The following is a 19446-nucleotide window of genomic DNA, read 5'->3' on the forward strand; positions in this document are numbered from 1 at the left end:
TTATTTTATTTTATTTTATTTTATTTTATTTTATTTTATTTTATTTTCTGCTTCTGCCACTGTCAACCTGTTAGTGCTTCTTCCTTTTGTGGGTCCAGGAAAGATAACTGAGTCTAGTCTGCAATTTTGACACCATCCCAGAAGCAGTTGTATCTGAGATGCAAAAACACAATATTGCCCTCTCAGAAGTCTGGCCCTGCATGACTCCATGGAATTCTTTTCTGAGTAGAGACACCAATGTCAGCTGGTGGCACACCTCAGGGGTTTGGGTCCAAGCTTTGCAGGGCCTTCTCTAGGCTTTCAAGTTTTAATAGACCCGAGATTCCTTTTAATTCTCTCCAGCTCTAGAGGTAGTAGTGCCTTCTTCCATTCTTCAATAACTTTCATAAATTCACCATTGCAAATCTGTGCATCTTGATTGGACACATACTAAAGATTGTAGAAATGAGAATAGAATGCCTACTCCTTGATGGAGTAGTAGTCAAACTGACCAAAAGCTCAAATGGCAACACTTCTATGAGCACAAATGGTCCAGCTCATTGTGCTTTCTGAAGGAACATGACTAACTCCAGTTTTACAAATCCCCTTTGTTACTTGTTCTTTTGTTTAAGAGAATCTTTCATTTAAATGTGATCAGATGTACTCATTCATTGAAGAGTAAGTGTGCTGTGGCCATTTGTATCCTTAGACGGTGGTATCAGCTCATTGGGTGGCTTCCATTTATTTGTTTCCATAAGAAGAATGTCCCTGGACTTTTAAGATATGTTGAGATATCTCAGAGTGTTATGAGTGAGAAAGATCGACTAAGACTGAGGATGTCTCACTATCACTAACACAAACACAGGACAGCTCTTGGGTATTCACAGCAGCCATTGGAAAACTTTTATTTGCAGTCAATGAACATCATCTCATATAGGTTCCTTGTGTGCAAATTCAGTTCCCTGGCTCCTAGTTTTCATTAAATATTTCATGAGTGCAGCAATATTGTCCACATTACTAATGGAGTTTCTGTTTAATTTCTTGATATAGTTTATCATTAAGTAGGCTCTGAAATAGAGGTTCTGACCAACTGATGGCACCCCATAGAGGAGGATGGTTTATTTTTGCAAAAAGGGTGATTTCAATTTTGAACAAACAAGAGTTTGGGAATGTATGGGCTTGGTAATTTGGCAAGAACATTATAGAATGCAATTAAATGAATGTTCTCTGCTCAAAGTCTCTGGTTCTGGCTTCCACATAATGTATTTTCTTAAATTCAACAGAGAAGTGCACTTCATGGAAATTACCATTTTCTCTTGCCTGGCCTTGGTTCCACTTTGAAGTCTTAAATTAAATGATAGAATTAGGCTGACCATGGATGACACACCTGTCAACAGATAGGATGTATGGGTTCCCATACTCATCCTCTAAATAAGTCATCCAAAGGCTGAGAATGAAAGGTAATGAAGAGAGAGAGAAAAAAAAAACAATGAACAAACATGAAATTTGTAAAATGAGAAAAGCTGTTATGTATACATATATGTCTAGTTATGTCATGTGACAAAATCATTTTCCCTGTGTCTTAGCTTGCTTTCTATTGCTATGATAATTCCATGACCAAAAGCAACTTGGGGATGGAAGCATTTATTTGGCTTACATTTCCATGCCATAGTTAACTGCTGAGGGAAGTTGGGGAAGGAGCTCAGGGCAGGAACCTAGAGGCAGGAACTGAGGCAGAAGCCATAGAGGAATTCTGCTTAATGGCTTGCTATTCATGGGTCACTCAGCCTGATTTCTGATAGTACCCAGGACTGCCTGCCAGGGGCAGCATCATCTCTAGTGAATTGAATCCTTTTATATCAATCATTTATCAAGAAAAGCCCTGGAGACTTGTCTACAGGCCAAGCTTATGAAGATATTTTCTTATTTTTTTTTTACTGGATAACTGTATGTTGACAAAACCAAAACAAACTAAACAAATAAAATCCATCACCAGGAAAAACAATAGCAAAAATCCTAAACAAAACACCCAATTTCTGTTCTCATCACTCAGAAAGTGGTTTAGGATCAATGGCTCTTCCACCTATAATCAGTATAAAGAAATTAAGTTTGAGGCTTGGTGAGTATAAAACGAAATGTATTTAAGCAAAACGTCTTGTTACTGTCAAGTACTGCCATGGAGAATAACACAGGCAAGGCTCTTTTAGGTAAAAGCAAAATATCTTGGATCACTTGGGGACAGGACACTTTCTTTAATATTCCCAATGCTTTTCTGTTTGTTTATGGTTTAGGAGAGTAGGCTTTAGAAGGTTTTCTAGATTTTCAAAGCTAGGAGAATGGTTTGTTAGACCACAGCATTCAGCTAACTGCATTGGTGTCATTAAGAGCAAACCAGCCAGGAGCGTTCCCAGCGTGTCCTGGGACAAAGCGACTCTCCAAGATCAACATTTTATTGCATTGCAGTTCTGTGCCAGGTTCCTTCTGTAGGTGGTCTCATTACTTGGGATGCTGCAATGAAAAGAGTTTTAGCTTAAGGATTCACCGTGTAAACTGGGATCAGTCCTTTAACTTACATGTCTTACTGCAAGTGAAATTTCAGTGCATAGCAAACATTTTAAGAATTACATGTACATGTATCTTCCTTTTTCCTGGGCATACCTTATGTTCGCTTTCTCCAAACTTCATGTTCTCCTTTCCTTTGATCTCACCCTCTCTTTGTTTTGCATATTAAAATCTAATTATCTTATTTCTGTGATCAGGGCAAATGCTCATGAGGGTAGGCTCAATCTTGCTCAGCTTTGTATTTTGTGGAGCTTCAGACAGAGCCTGTCACATGGATAAATGATAGGTGCCTCTTACTACAGAAGACAGCACTTCTATCTTACAGAAAAAAGTCACACTAACAGCTCCATCCTATGCCCAGGAACACCCTTGCCCTGCAGATACTTATTGTGGAAGAGTAAAACCCCAGTCACGTTGGCAAGGCCTAAAACCCATGTAATAAAATTGTGGTGCCACACATTTAAATTCGTGTTTGCCATTCCTCAGCTCGCATCTGGAAAGCATAGATTATCCCAAGAAATCATTTTTCTTATTTATGCCTTGTAAAATAGCTCCAGGAGTTTGTGTTGGCTTCCTAAAAAGAAATTCTGATAGTTCAGAGTCATGTGACTGTACTTGATGGAATGTTTTAGAATGTTCTTTCTGGATGAGATTGTATTTTATTATTTCCGTTTGTGTAAATATAACACTTAATTACTAACACTAAGAAACCATTCTCTTAGAGCTAAATTGCTTATTAACAGAGCATCTGAAATAGATTTGAGTTTCAAAAGGAAAGAGAAGAAATTGAAGACATGTATCTTTAAACAAGAATTACATAGCTGAAAATCACACGTTGAACATCATTTTGAAGATTCAATTTTGTTATTGGATAAAAAACAGAAGATTAATCCAGTAAATTTAAAAGTGTCTGTATTTTCAAATTCTGACTTAGAATGTTATGGTTCACATTTGGAAGCTGTGTTCCTTATTCCACAATTCAGTTGATAATTTGAGGTTTGAAATAATCTTATTTTTTAAGATGGCATCTCGGACAAGTTCACTAGCAAACATCCCTCTATCTTATTTACAGTTTTCCATCCATTACAATTGGAACTATGAATAACATTAGTTATTCAATTTTCAGAATCATGCTTATTACATTTTCCATCTCATTCAGAGGTCATTGAATCTGGGACTCAACCATAACATGCAGATGAAATTACTATTGTTTTCTCCCTCTAACGCTAGCATTTGTTATTTCCCCTTGTTCTAGTTTTGCTAGATGAAAATTGCATTAATAGAGTGTTTCACTGTGAGTGCAGAATGGCTGAAGGTATCCAGATGTAAGTTAGAGTGACAGCAATCTACTTCAGGGACCTAGGCTGAAGAAGACAGGGAGATTACAAAGGTGAAAATGGCCTCTGACCCAGGAGGACAAGGTGGCATCAGACAGGCTGTGAGAATCGCTTAAGACCAAACCTTCCTTTCAGGAGATACACAGGCACAGCCTCCTGGGCCCTAATCTTGACCAAGAACTTAACATTCCATGTTGGCTCTTATCACGCCCTTGTGGTAGCTGCTATGCAGTGCTATGGTTCAGAGGCTGAGACTTCTTTGGTCTCGCCTCACTCCCCACTCAGTCCTATAGCAGGAAAGTGACAGTGTTGCTGCGTCTCATTTCATTGGCCCTCAACTTCCACTTTCCTTGTGTTTGAGGACAATGAATACACCACAAAGACAAAGCATGCTCAACAGCTCCTTTCAATCCAGAGCCGGGAGTAAACCAGGACCTGACCGGCTTTGGCCAACCCAGGGCTGGGTGGGAGGTAAATGAGGACCAGTCAGGCGTTGGCAAACAGGCATCCATCAGTTAAGCGAAGACATGGGCTTAACTCATCGCTCTGAGCCACAGCCACTTTGCCCCTGAACTCTGACCATGAGAGGAACAGTGTAGCCAGTAAGATTGAGAGCAGAATTCCCTAACAGTGAACTGTGGCAGACTCCAGAGGAATCTCTCTGTCCCTTCTGCCAGTCCCTTCTGCCAGAGGCCCAGATTTGGAGGAGAATGCCACATGAAAGCAAGAGGTAGAATGCTTCCTGGAAGAGAGGCTCAGAACAGGTCAGCCACCGGGCTGTGGGTCAAGGCCCAGTCTGAGAAGCCATGGGGCTGCCTAACGCCCTGTGGCTCTTGGTAGAATGGTCCCCACTCTTTGCTGACAACAGGCGACAGCGGGATGCAGCAGTGCAATCCATGCCCTCTGCGAGCTGAGGGCCAATGAGAGCTGGGCTCTGTCATTTGCTGGGGCTTCTTTGCGCAGTGCGTGAACCCACATGAAGAGCCTTGTAATTCGTTTTCCCCAGGAGCCACAGACTCTAAATCACAGGGTATAGTTCCTCATCATAGTCTGTTTGACTTACCTAGCACTTTCCAGAACGTTTTCCATGGAACTTATTTATAATTTCTCTTCCTCACACTGTCACTAATATATGTGTGTGCCTAGTTTCATTTCTCCTAAGTAAATGTATTTTCTTTGTGTGTGCACGTGTGCAGGGTACACTTGTTTGTGCAAATAAATGCATGTGTGTGCATGTAGGTGTGTGCATGTGTAGGGTACATCTGTGTATAGATGTGTGAGTGTGTGTGTGTGTGTGTGTGTGTGTAATTCGGAAGACAACTGGGTGAAGTGGACGTTTCTGGTTTCTTTCTCCCGCTGACTAGAGGTAGGAGAGAAAGAAGGTTATTAGATAAAGGGGGTTGTAGACCTTTTTAGACAATCCTTGGATGAGAGTCCACTCTTCATTGTCCGGATAGCAGCAGTCCAGTCCAAAGGCCAACACCAAGCAGCAACATGAATCAGCACAACTCAGAAGATCAGGACGAGTCAGCGAGAGCCGAAAGACCCAGTTGGACTGCCCGGGGAGGTTCTCTGGAACGTTTCCCTCTGTGAAGTCAAGTGTTAAAGCACAAAGATCATCAGCAAAGCGATGTCGATCCAAAAGGTGATGTTTCACTGTCGGTGGGCCTCTGTATATCTCCTCTCCTCAGAGTCCACCCACAGACGTTCTCAGATGGCCACAGTCATCACCCTCACCCAAGCCAGCCTCCAGCAGAACATCACATGACAAAACTGTCTTGAAAGAAACCAGGAACTTCCACTTCCCCTGAGTGTCATTCTTCAGGTGATTTGCAGCTACTTTTGCTTTGGAGACAGGGTCTCTCTCTGTCCTGGAGCTCTGCTGCATGGACTACAAGCGCATACCATCATGCCTTGCTTTGTGTACTCTGATTTCAGATCAAAAGTGTGTGCTTAACTTCAGCTCAATCTTTGTATAGACCAGTGAGGCAGCTTGTAATGAAAATACATTTATAACATTCTTAGTGTGTTCTCTATGCCCTAATAGAAAATGTTCTTTTTTAAAATAATTCTATAAGTTCTTTGAGAATTTAATATACTATGTTTTGATCATATTCACCTATCCCCAACTCTCCTTGTGGCTATTTGCCCACTCAACTTTCCTTCCTTCCTTCCTTCCTTCTTTCTTTCTTTCTTTCTTTCTTTCTTTCTTTCTTTCTTTCTTTCTTTCTTTCTTTCTTTCTTCCTTCCTTCCTTCCTTCCTTCCTTCCTTCCTTTCTTTCTTTTTTTCTTTCTTTCTCCTATTAATTGCTATATTTGTGTACTGTCCAGCATACAAAAAAGTCATTCATTGAGAGTTATGGGCCCCTTTAAGAACTATTTTTCCCCCTGTGGCTGGTATGTATTTTTTCCGTTTATTGAAAACAGATTTTGGTCTCATATATTGTGATCACAATTTTCCCAGTTCCTCTCCACCTTCACTCCCATCCAGATCCACTTTCTTTCTGTTTCTCATTAGAAAACAAACAGGCTTCCAAGAGTGTCCTAGTCAGAGTTACTTTTGCTGGGAGGAAACACCATAACCAAGGCAACTTGGGGAGGAAAGGGTTTAATTTGGCTTACATTTCCAGCTTCCTTCACTGAGGGAAGTCAGGAACCTGGAGCAGGAGCTGACACATAGGCCATGGAGGGTGATGCTTACTGGCTTGCTCATCATGGCTTGCTCAGCCTGCTTTCTTATAGAACTCAGGACCACCAGCCCAGGGATGGCACCACCCACAATGGGCTGTGCCCTCACTCTATCACTAATTAAGGAAATGTCTTACAACTGGATTTTATGGCGATATTTTTAAAACTCTTTTCAGATAACTCTAGGTTGTTTCAAGGTGACATAAATTAGCCAGAACAAAGGGATATATAAAAAATATAGTAAGATAAAATGAAAACTAAGACATCAAATTTGGAGAAAACAAATAGAAAGAAAAGACCGCAAGGGAAGGTGCAAGAATAGGGACTTGCTCATCAGCACAATAAGGAATCCCATAAAACCATTAAACTGGAAGCCATATTATACATGCCGAGGACCTGCAGCAGACATGTGCAGGCCCAGAGCTTGCTCCTCAGTCTCTGTGAGTTTATATGAGCTTTGCTTGCATTGATTTGAATGACCTGTTTTCTTGCTGTCCTCTAGCCCCTCTGGCTCTTTCTCCCTCCTCTTCAGCAGGATTTCCTGTTTCCAAGCAGAGAGATTCAATGGAGACATCTCTTTTAGGACTGAGTTGTTCCAAGGTCTCTCATTTTCTGCATAACACCTGTCTGTGGGCCTCTGTACTTATTCTCATTTGCTGCAAGAAAAGCTTCTCTGATGTTGAGTGAGGCACTGATATCTGAGTGTAGCTGAATGCCATTAGAAGTCATTTTTATTGCTACTTTTTTTTAGAACGATAGTATTTGATTGTATCCTGGGTTCTCACCATCTAGTCTCAGGTTCTTAGTCTCCCCAGCAGTCTCAGGTGTGAGTTCTACTTCTGGAGTAGGTTTGAAGTAAAATTGCACGTTCATTGGCTACTCTCACAAGCTTTGTGCCATCCTTGACCTAGCATGTCCTCGGGCAGGACACCATTGTAGATAAAGCGTTTGTGGCTAGGTTGGTGTTTACCTTTCTCTTTTGGTAGCATACAGAGTAACTTTCTGTACCAAGATGCTATAATGTAGGGGTGAAGGCTCTATGTAGGCACCCGGTCAATTTGCCGATGTTCAAAGAATTGTGTGGATGTTGTGTACAGCAATGGGGCCTTGCCATCAGTTTGTGGAGAACAAGCTATAGTCTTGCAAAAACCTTGGTTGTCTGGGATGGATCACTCTGGCCAACAACTCAATTTGATGTAATACAATTCCAGTACCAGAAGCTTCATTTAGTGACAAGAAATGTCCAGTTAGGGTTCTGTTTCCCCCATTATTTGGCAATTTTGTTTAGATTACCTTTATATAAGTATATATTTTATAAAGATTCTACTGCATTAGTTTTTAGTACTATGTTCAAAAGGCCCTTAATTTTAGCCTTCTCTCCTCAAATTCTCTCCCACATCCTCTTCTTTCTTCTTCCTCCCCAACTTGATCCTCCCATTCCAGCTCTCCTGCCCCCACCCAGTCCATTCACAACTATCTACTCTGTTTCCCTTTCCTAACAAGTTGTGTGTGTGTGTGTGTGTGTGTGTGTGTGTGTGTGTTTCCCCCTAAAAGACCAGTTTGTGCTTCTCAGACTTTCTTGGATGTGTGGCTTTCCACTGGAACCTGGTTGACTTACCAAGAGCTATGCTTTTAGAGAAAACTCTTTCCTTCCCCCAGTAGCTTCAATTTGCCAACATGACTATGGCTAGAAACAGATTGTATGCCAAATTCTCATCTCCATGCTGGAATTTGGATTAGCCTGTTCAATTTAAAAGTCAATTCCAAAGCAAAGGGAGAGTCGTTTCTCCATAAATGCAGTACACATGAAGCAATATGATACTCTAGATCAAAAGGGGCTATGGGCAGTTTCAAGCACACTTAGAAGCAGAATTTCTAACACTGTGGCAGGTGCCACCAATTTCAGACACTGGGGAGGCATTTTGGATCACAAGTTCCTTGAGTCTGGATTATTGGTTTCTTTTTTTTTTTTTAATAAAAAAGTATGAAGGAGTTGTTTTTACTTTATGAGAAACCAGTGCTATAACTAATTTCTAAAAAATTCAAATTAGACTAAATTAAAGGCATGCTGGTATGGCTGCTTTAAAAGCAACAGTCGCAGACTTTCAATGTTGCTATTTGCCGAAGTCATTCCCAGGTTTCAGCAGCTGGGCAAGCACAGCATGAAAATGTCTCACTCAGTGAAATTTAGGTAATTTTTATGCATTATGTTATGCAGAGTCACAGACCTCAGAAAAACACACTAATAAAACATCACACCCAGCCTAACAGCCTCCTCTCATCCAACCCCATGATGATAAATGAAATGCTGTCAGCATAAGGCAAGTCCATTTCTTGTGGTCCATGGAGCCCAGGACTGTGGCAGAACTGGAATGAGAAGGATTGATTGCTCACCTTTTAGAGGAAAAAACACCCTGAATTTCTCAGCCCTGTGCTACTGCCCTGTACTAAGAGAGAACTCTAAACCTCAACCTGCAAACAGGGCGTGTTCAGAACTGTACAGGGATGGGAATGAAGCTTGCAAAAACCTTTGTACCTGAGAGACCAGAAAAAGGACAAGACAAACAAGGCCTCTCTCACTTTGCAAAGGGCTCATTATCCAGATCTTTTAGTGACTTCTCTCTGTCAAGTCCTATCATGACTTTTTGTAGGGCCCTAGAGGGATAATAGGCAGAGATAAGATGGACAAGAGCCTAAGATCTTGCGGTGTTTGTATTCAAGTGAGGATGGAAGTGTGATAAGAAAGTTAGCAATGTCACTTTAATAGCATTTTTTCATTATCTGGACTATAAACATAAACAATATAGCCAGATGGGTTTGCCATATACAGGAATAAAATTTGGGTTTCAGATACAAATCATTTACTAACATGCAACAGACAAGGGGGCAGAATGAATGGGGACGTAAGGGTAGGAGTGGAAATGAACAGTAAACGGCACAAAGGTGGTGAACTGCAGTGTCCCCTACGTCATTATTATGTTTTCTGAGACTATGTTTCACTACGTTATACAGGCCGGTTTTGAACTCTACATCAGATGCTTAATAGCCAGGAAGACTGGTGTACGATGACCATGCAGGATTAATGTCCCCACTTCATCTGCTGTCCATCTCTCTGTCCTATCTCTAATTTGAACTGAGTTGCAAAGTGTGGGACACTAGGCATAAACACTTCAGTAACGGCTTTCATGTCTTGCACATATCCTGTGGTGCTCATCTGGAATTGGCCTCACAAGGACTCTGGGATGATCAGGGTTGGGGCCCTGACCCTACCTATATGACATGAAATTCTGAGAGACAAGGAAGGTTATAAGAGTTTTACAAGGATCTTCAGCCAGCCGATCACAGACTGACAAAGTTGGCGCTCTGCTGCTCAGTGTTTCTTATTTAGCTCTAAACAGGCTTGGAAGTCAAGAAGATGTGTACAAATGAACATCAATTGTTGATCACACACACACACACACACACACACATACACACACACACACACACACACACACACACACACACACACGTTAGAGAGGAGGGGAGAGATGTATACTACAGAGACACTAGCAGCTCCACAGAGTCCCATCCAATACTTGGATCAAAGTCACGGAAACAGAAGACTGAGGCCATGCCGGGAGTTTTCAGAAACATGAACACTTTGCTGCTGCTGCATTTGCTGCCATAGGCAAAGGGAAGGAATGAAAATGAAACCGCAAGTTGTGAGTGTGGGAAGCCTCTCCTGGAGAGGAGCAAAGCCAGGTGTGAACAAAGCTGTACCTGCTGTTCACATGTCCCTATCAGCTGGCTTATCCCCATTTTATAGAAAATTATCATGAATATTTATTCATTCAGACAACCAGTCTGCTCTTCTGCCATGTCTCAGGCTCTGATCTCAGAAGTGGGCACAAAGATGGACAGTCTCTACTTGGAAGCTTCTGTTCTGAGCAAGATAACTACTAAAGCAAAAACAAGACATTGGTGGGATGCAGAGCACTAACTCCTGATATGATGGAGAACGACCAGGAAGAAGTTAGGGTGCAGGAAGTCAGGAAATTTCCTCTGGGGGGGTTCACGTTAGAGTCAACAATGGCATTAGAAGTGCTTTGGAAGATTTAGCAAGTAACATGACCGTTGGGGTCCACACATATGCCTTGGAGAGGTCAAATCATTGGCCCAAAGCCATGGAGCATGGGTTCTGGGCTTCACTTTAATGAAGTTCCCAGGAATATTATCCCTGTTACAATAGAATCTGTACTTTCCCCAAAGTAACATAGGCTCAGCAGACATCTGTTGAATCAACTAAAAATAGCTCCACATCTTGTTTAGTCACAAAGCCACACCAACTTTTAGAAGTATGAGATAAAAAATCTCCCCAAGTTTCTCTCTGGATGTCATCAGTCAAAATCTGCTTGAAGACATCAGCCTCCTGAGACCATCAAATATTTTGAGGGACAGGCTGCTTTCAGCTGACTCTTCCAGCTGGAGACAGTTTCTCCCTCATCAGGTGAGTCATCCAGGAACCAGGAGTCATATGGGAAAGGTGGAAACACTCAGGAGCTCTCAGAACTCATCCAGGATTGGCAACTGTATCTTCATACTGGGTCACTCTTGATGGCACATTGAATTGGTGGCTGTGCATACACAGCATTCTCAAACAAGGAGCTTTAATTACAGCTTCCTTAACTCCACTTGAAAACAGAAGGGTGGGAGAGAGAGATGGACTTCTGTGCAATGATCTGTAAGTATGTCTCAGAAAATGACCAGGAACCCCTGTGGGTTCTTACAGAAAAGACACTACTGTGTGGCTGTTGGGAGAAACATCCTGAGAGAGGGGCTCCTAGCAGTCTCTGAAGCTTGATGCTCCAAAGCTGGTGACCTGGTCAGCACTGGAAGGTGAGCGTTAACATGGGCTAACCCTCTCAGCATTCTATCTGAACAGAGCTGTCCACCGGTAGAGGGAATGTCTTGAAGGACTTGCTTGGTTAGCTTGAAATCAGACTCATGATGGTGGCACTTTACACTGTCAGTCATTTGCTGATTTCTCCTGCTGCTCCAGCTGTAAAAATCAAATTCTGAGCTTTTGAATGGGCCACTCACAGAGTCATCATTTCAAAGTTTTTCTGAATTCATTTAATGGGGTTCGTTCCCTTCCTCCTGCTGCAAGGCTACATCTGGGGACTTGCATCATTTTAGAGTAGGGTCAAGTTTAGATATTATTAAGGAGCATGCTTAGCTTGCCTTTAAATATTTCTGTGAGAAGAATTTGGGCAGGCTATGGTTTCCAGCCACAGTCTCCTGGGAATCAGATGCTTTCAGATTCCTGTTGGAGACGATAAGTCATTCTATGTCCTTGACTGTTTCTTGTTCCCTGCCTCCTTAGATGCAGCATCTTCCCCCAGAGGAGAGTTGCTTTTGAGTTCTCCTGGGACTTTTCTGCTTGTCTTTTGTGGTCATTGATGACTTGCAGGGTTGACAGAGAGAGGGGAACAAAGTGGAAAGCCCATCACCTATGGATTTAGATCTAGATGAACCTCATTCAGATCACAGACCTCCTGGGTCTCCGTACAAGCCACACAGTTCACAACTTCAAGGTGAATTGAAATGATATAGGTAAGTCAGCATCTGGAAAATCTAACCCAGTCCCAGAAGAGCGCTGTGGGATCCAGCTCCCATTTCTATGGCCTTTACGCACCACTTATAAGACGGGCGTGTAGACTCTTCATGCTCTGATCTTATAGGTCAGTAAACTGTGATGCACACACAGCAGTAAGCTGAAGTGATTGGCCAACAGTTATGCATTTTCCACCCAGACCTATCTCACTCTCAGTACAGTTGGTGTCACGTTTCCTCATTGTCATCAGCTGTGTGCTTAGACCAAGATGTCTGCTGTCCATTGAGGTACAGGTTTAAGCTATTGCTGCATGAGGTTTGGATCAGGCTTTGGAATTATTGTCATCCAGGCAGGTTCATCCTTGCCACATACTAGATCTGGGAAAATCAACCCCCCTTTCTGGGTCTCAGTTTCCTCACCTGTGGAGCGAGTGATCCACTTTCTCTAAGGTCTTACCTAGCTCCGGGGACTTGTGATGCTGGAACTCCCTGGGGAGAAATAAGCTCTCTTGCTTCTCTTACAAAGATGCTCCCTTCTCCCCCATTCTACTCATCCTCTTGGTAAGTGGCAAACACAGGGAAGGAGGTGGATTCTTCATGGACACAAGCTTTTGAATGGATGCTTTGGGAGGAGGACCATCAGGGCTTGATGCCTTCTACTCCTCCCTCCCCACTGCAGAAGTCTGTCCTTTGTGGGACAATCCAGGTCTTTCACAGGGATGTTCCCTGTTCTGAAGTAATGCTTTGAGCTGGGGACAGGAGCCTAGACCTATCCCTGCTCTGGAATGACCATTGCTGACCTGGGGACTCTGGAGAGCTCTGCCAACATTGTTGTACCTGGATATCTGCACAGTTACCACTGGTCCAGAAACAGCTTGCTGCTCCTATTGATATTTGCAGAGATGGCTAGCTAATGCCTTGGCTTGGCTGGAATGAGTCATTTTAGGAATCCTGCTGTGAGAGTTCACAACATTTCAGGAATCCTGAGCACCTGGTTCTACTCACACCATTGCCACGGAAAGTGGGTGGTGTCTACTCAGTGAATCCTCATAAGCCTCTATGAGAGCAAGGTTCTCTCTGGCCCATCTCACTTTCTTGTTTTGGGTTCTCGGAGGGAGATCTGACTATTTAAGTGTACTAGTGGATCTCATCTTCCAGAACAGGCTCTAGTCAAAATCCATTGCTTCCCACTTCAAGCTTTTGCAAGGATGCCTCCCACTCCACAATAGACTAAGCAAACCAACTCCTATTTACCAAGCACACACCAAGGAGACTGGATTAAAATATAGATTTATTTGAAAGCATCCTTGGCTCAGGATCTCTTTATTGTTGTGTGTTCTCTTTAGTGATGTACTCTGAAACTGCTTGAGGGAGATGGTTGAAAACCCAACATCAAAAACTGGTTTTTCTACTAAGAAAGACTACGTTCTTTAACAACTGTGTGATGCAGCCAGGGAGAGGTTTGTTTTTGGGAACCCTTGTAATATAGTTTAGATACAGAACTCTGTATACAGCTCCAGGTAGTGCATGGACATTCCACCCACACCTCAACAATTCTCTTAACACTGAGTTATCCTTCACTTTATTGGTGTGAGTTTCCAAATCTTTATTTGCACCTCTGTTATAGGAGTGAGGGTTAAACACAATGATGCCAAGGAAGGCTCTAATGTTCACTGTGTACCAGTCTAGCACCTGGGCAGCCGGAGGAAGAGAAGTGACTGTATACATAAACAGAGGGCAGGGTCAGGAGCCCTCTAGCCTCTCTACTAGTCCCTATGCCAAGTGGGTGCTATCTCACTGCAGGTTTGGTGGGATTTTCATTAGCCCCAGTGACAGCCCTTTCCCCCTGCCCTTGATTGCCCAGGAAGGACACTGCAGTAACACGCAAACGCTAGCAGCTTCTCACAAGCTTCCCTCTGGATGGCTGTGAACAGGGACTGGGACATAGTTGCTTCTCTCTGCCTCTTCTATTCCATGCAGCAGCCACTGGGGTGAGCCACCAGGCCCTGGCTGGTCCTGCAGAATGCTGCCCATGGGGCTGCATAGTCTATATATTGATTTGGGGCAGAGCTGGATGCGTTGCAGGCGAAAGCAAATCCCCCCATCTCCAAAGGCTTTGAGGATTTTATGCCTTGCCACTCACAATGCATTCTAGGGGCCACAGCCTACAGCATGAGATTTTAATGGAAATGCAGAGACCCGTGGCTAGGGTGATAGCTCAGTGGGTACAATGCTTGCCTTCCAAGCACAAGGAAAGGAGCTGAATCCTTAGAACTCCTGTTTAAAAAATGCTAAGTGCTACGGTACAAGCTTGCCACCAGTCACCAGAGAGCTGGAGACAGACACATCTCCTGTGCTCTCTAGCCAGCAAGCCTAATCATTGAGCTCGAGGCCACAGAGAGACCCCCGTCTCAAACAAACTAAAAGAAAAGAGAAAAAGAGAAAGAAAGAAGAAAGAAAGGAGGGAGGGAGGGAGGGAGGGAGGGAGGGAGGAAGGAAGGAAGGAAGGAAGGAAGGAAGGAAGGAAGGAAGGGAAGAGTGGTGCCTGAGGAGTGACACCTGAATGCTGTCCCCAGGCCTCTCTACCCGTGTGCAACTGCCAACACACATACTAAACGAAATGCATACTTCCGGGTCCCATTCATACCTATCACAGATTTCTGGGTTGTTTCTAACATGTGTCAATTGTTTGGAGCAGTGGAGACTATTCCTCTCATGCCAGGAGTGCCTAATCCAGAACCATAGGAACTGATCCTGGGAATCTTGCAACAGCAATGGTCGTCAACCAGTTCTGCCTTCTGCACAGTGCTGGTGGATACAGGTTGCCTCCCCCAATGCTTTCATCTCAGCTTGGACCCCTGTGCTAAACGTTCATCCCACCTCTCTTTACCTGGGTAATTTCTACTAGGGAGAAACTTAGTCATGCCCAGGTTCTATAACCTTATGCATATACCTCTAAGTCTCAAGATTCACATCTGTAAAATGGGAATGATGTTAAATCACCTTCTCAGACCCATTACTGGAGAAACTGGGACTGTGTGTAGAACTCTTACTTAAGTGTGTGGCCTCCTGTGAATCCTCAGTAAATAGCAGGCACATGGCTCTGTCCTTCTTGTCACACTTTGTGGGATTTCCTACCAGCTTGAGCTATGCAAGGATGGAAGTCAAGGCTGTCTCTGAATCTCCTACATGTGGGATGAGTGCTCCATCTTCTCAGTGGCCGCACACAGTCAGGCAGTACTTTCTTCCTTCGCTGCCCTGACTTACAAGATTTCTGCCAAGTAGTTTTCAGGTGCCCCTAGTGTGTTGCTGGTGGCCTGAAGATTCTGGGTCGAATTTGCCCAGAGTCAATAGGCTCATACCTCTCTCCCTCTTGAGGCCCATCTCCCACTATGGGTTGTACCCTTTGTTTCACTGGCCCTTAAGTTCATTTTATCTTAAATTTGTGCTGTCTCTGGGTTCAGAGAGATGTTGACATGTGTCACAATTGGAGAAGAGGAGATTCTCATTGTCTTGTTTTTCCTGACCTCTGACCTCTTAGCATTTACTGTGAGTCAAACTTATTACTCTGAATAATCCATCCTCCCGAGTACTTCTCTGAATTCCAGTCTTTGACTTTACTGCTTCTATTTGGAACCCACTTAACACTGTGTTACTTTTTTCCCTGTTTTACCATATCAACTAACTCTTTACTTACACAAATATGTTTAGGTATCCCTAACCATAAAAGGAAATCTGGTATCAATTTCCATTAATAACTAGTAAAAACAAGATTATATAAAAACACAGTTAAACATTTTTCTTTCTAGCCCCAAACTGTTGACTGCAGTGGATCTGTGTTTGGGGTCCTCTTTTTCTTCCTCTAAAGTGAGAGTAATGAAGAGTGGTTCGTGTCACGGTCTTTGACATTAAGAAAGGACAACAAAAAAGCCATGGGGGTAAAATGCACTCAACACCTCATAATTGGATGCTTTTTAATGCCCTTTGAGAATCAACAATATCATTTCAAAATGTCTCCAGGGGGTCTGCTCCCCGGGAAGCAACATACACCCACCCCCCACACAGTCCTTAGCTGCATTTGGATTGGATGGCATTGTCTTGATTGCTCAGCTCTTCAGTCAGTTCATGCTCATGATGTGTGGATGAGCTGGTAAGCTGCCTTGGTCGTTGCCCACCATCGGCCCAGGGAAGTGACTGCAGTTAAGGTAGTATTTGCTTTTTCCTCTGCTAAAATATGTGCTGGTAGCTAGTAAATGTATTGCTGTGAGGCCAATCGTGAAGCACATAGCCAGTGCCAGCCGCACTACAGCTGCTGCTTTATGGACATGCTCAGACCAGAAGGTAACAGGGAAGCCCTGGCCTCGTGTCCTGCAGTGCTTCTTTACCCACAAGAGGAACGCTGGCCAGGCCTGATTTCCTCTTGGGCCACAGACTGAGCCTTCAAAGGTTGGCAGCACTTCCCTGGAGGAAGTTGGCATTGTTTTAGTCATCTGTGGACCAGGTGTTTTAGAATGTCTTCTCTAGACTCTTTGCCCCAAATGCAGTAGGTGATGCTGCCAGGATACTTCCTGTGTTCTGTCCTCTAACAGGGATGTGACATTCTTCACTCGAGAAATTGGGTGCATCCAGGTGGCTTTCTGTGGCCTACGAAATGTAGACGAAAATAACGTGTGTCAGGGAAACTTTCAGAGCTGCTGGATGAATCACCACACTCCTTTTTGTGTGTTACTTCGGTAATCAAGGAAACATGACTTTTTGTCAGTATGACATGGGCAAGAGTTCCCAGACAACGAAGGATGGCAAGTGTGGCAGGCAGGACAGTCAGACTTTGCTAGTGACACAGTAAAGATACTCAATCAAGGCCGAGATCCATCCCTATCTCTAGCAGACACCTGACTTCCTGCCTCTAGCAACTCCTGTTTTTAGAGCCCAAATAAGAGGATCAGGTGAGGTGTATAGCAGCTAGAACCAACTAGAACACCCTCTCTCACTCATTACCTCCCTCACCCATTGTACTCCCACATTCAGTGATGAAAGCAAGGAAGCTTAGCAGTGAGATTCATCCTCACCTGCAACCTGCTTGCCGAACTTAAGAAACATCAATCCTGGTAGGCAGCATAAATTTGGGGTCGAAGTTTTTGTGGGTGGGTTGGTGTTTTCCGCCCTTTCTGGGAAGACTAGTCTAGTTAGAGGGTGTCCTCCTCAGTCTCTATGGTCTCTGCTCCTGGGAGTCTCTGCTTGAAATCCCCCCATATCTTCCCAGGAGCCTACCCTGCCTTAGATCTCCAGCTTGTCACGGAGATGTCCCCACCTCAGTTTCTCTTTTCTCTACAGGCCTCTGTCCTCTCGCCCTTGCTCTCCTCAGGTCTGATCTCCACCCTCTTAGCTGTCCATGCCCCTTCTCCTACCTTGTTCCCTCTCTTCAACCATTGCTTCTGACTAGTCTGTCTCCCCTTCCTAGTGATATTTATGCATCCTCCCTTGGGTCCTCCATGTTACTTGCCTTCGTTGGATATGTGCCTTGTAGTATGCTTATCCTCTACTGTCTGGCTAAAATCCACTTATCAGCGAGTACATACCATGTGCATCTCTCTGGGTCTGGGATACCTCCCTTAGGGTGACCTTTTCTACTTCCATCCACTTGCCTGCAAATTTCATTTCTTTGCTTTTAATAGCTGAGTAGTATTCCATTGTGTAACTGTTCCCCAGTTTTTTTGGTTGAGGAACACCTAGGTTTTTTCCAGATTTTGGCTATTATGAATAAAGTTACTATGAACATAGTTGAACAAGTGTTCCTGTTGTATGGCAGAGAGTCTTTTGAGGTATAGCTGGGTCTTGAGATAAAGCTAGTCCCAGTTTTCTGAGAAAGCACCAGATTGATTTCCAAAGTGGTTGTACAAGCTTACACTCCCACCAGCAATGGAGGAGGGTTCCCCTTTCTCCACACCCTTGCCAGCATGCACTGTTGCTTCAGATTTTGATCTTAGCCATTCTGACTGGTATGAGATAGAATGTCAGAGTTGTTTTGTTTTGCATTTTCCTGATGACTAAGGAAGTTGAACATTTCTTTAAGTGTTTCTTGGCCATTCAAGCTTCCTCTGTTGAGAATTCTGTTTAGTTCTGTGCCCCATTTTTAAATTGGGTTGTTTTGTTTATTGGTGCTTGATTTCTACAAGATGTTCAGGGACAAAGACAGAACAGAGATTGAGGGAATGTCCAATCAATGCCTGGTCTGAGTAAAGACTCATCCTCTCCAAGAGTGCCAGCCCCTGACAATATGAAATATACTCTGCTATGTTTGCAGACAGAAGCCTGAAAGAGTTGTCCTCTGAGAGTCTCTACCCAGCACTGCCTCAAAGTAGATGCTGAGACTCACAGCCAAACATTGGTCGATGTGTAGGGAGTCTTGGGGAATAGTGGGAGGAAAGAGAAAAGGACCTGGAAGTGGCAGGAGCTCCACAAGAAAAACAACAGAGCCGACTAACCAGGGCTCAGAGGGGTTTACTGAGACTGAAGCATCAACCAGGGACCATGTGTGAACTAGACCTAGGCCCCCTACATAGATGGAGCAGATTGACAGCTTAGGCTTCAAATGGGTTCTCTAGTAAGGGAAGTGGGGACTGCATTGGACACAGACTCACTTGCCAGCTTTTTGATCACTTCACCCTGGTGGGACTGACTGCCTTGACAGGCCACAGGGCAAGAGGACATACTCAGTCCTGATGCAACTAGATTAGCTGGGGTGGATGTTGGAGCTTCCCTTTTCCGAGGAAGAGGGGAGGGGAAAAGGGTGGGACTAGGAGGGTAGGAGAGAAGGGGCTACAAGGATGTAAAGTGAATAAAGGAAATAAATTAGAAAAAAGGGAAAAAAAAGAAATTTTAATTCAGGGTTTATTTCTCAGACCTATTGCACTTCAGGCAAAGAATGAACCTAAATCATTGACCTGGGCTCCGGATTGCCATCCAAATATTCTTCCCTTCATCTTCTTATCCAGCCTTTGTCAGGATGATTCTAGAGACAGAACATTTACAACATTGATGTACCTACAGCTCGATTCTGGGCTATGGGTCCCACTATGTCCTTAGCTAGTGGGTTGCTAGTTAAATTGTTTAACTCATCTGAAAGGGCGACTTCACTTTGCAATATGGTCAGACAGTTGAATGAGTCATTCTAACCAGGGACATTTGTAATAATGATAGGGTGCTGGTAACAATTACCCTAGAACAAGATGTCCAGTGAGACATATATATGATCACTTATGTCTGATTCTGTGGCCACCAAAAA

This window comes from Psammomys obesus, unplaced genomic scaffold (assembly GCF_907164565.1).
Source record: "Psammomys obesus unplaced genomic scaffold, mPsaObe1.curated_primary_1811, whole genome shotgun sequence".
Classification (NCBI taxonomy): Eukaryota; Metazoa; Chordata; class Mammalia; order Rodentia; family Muridae; genus Psammomys; species Psammomys obesus.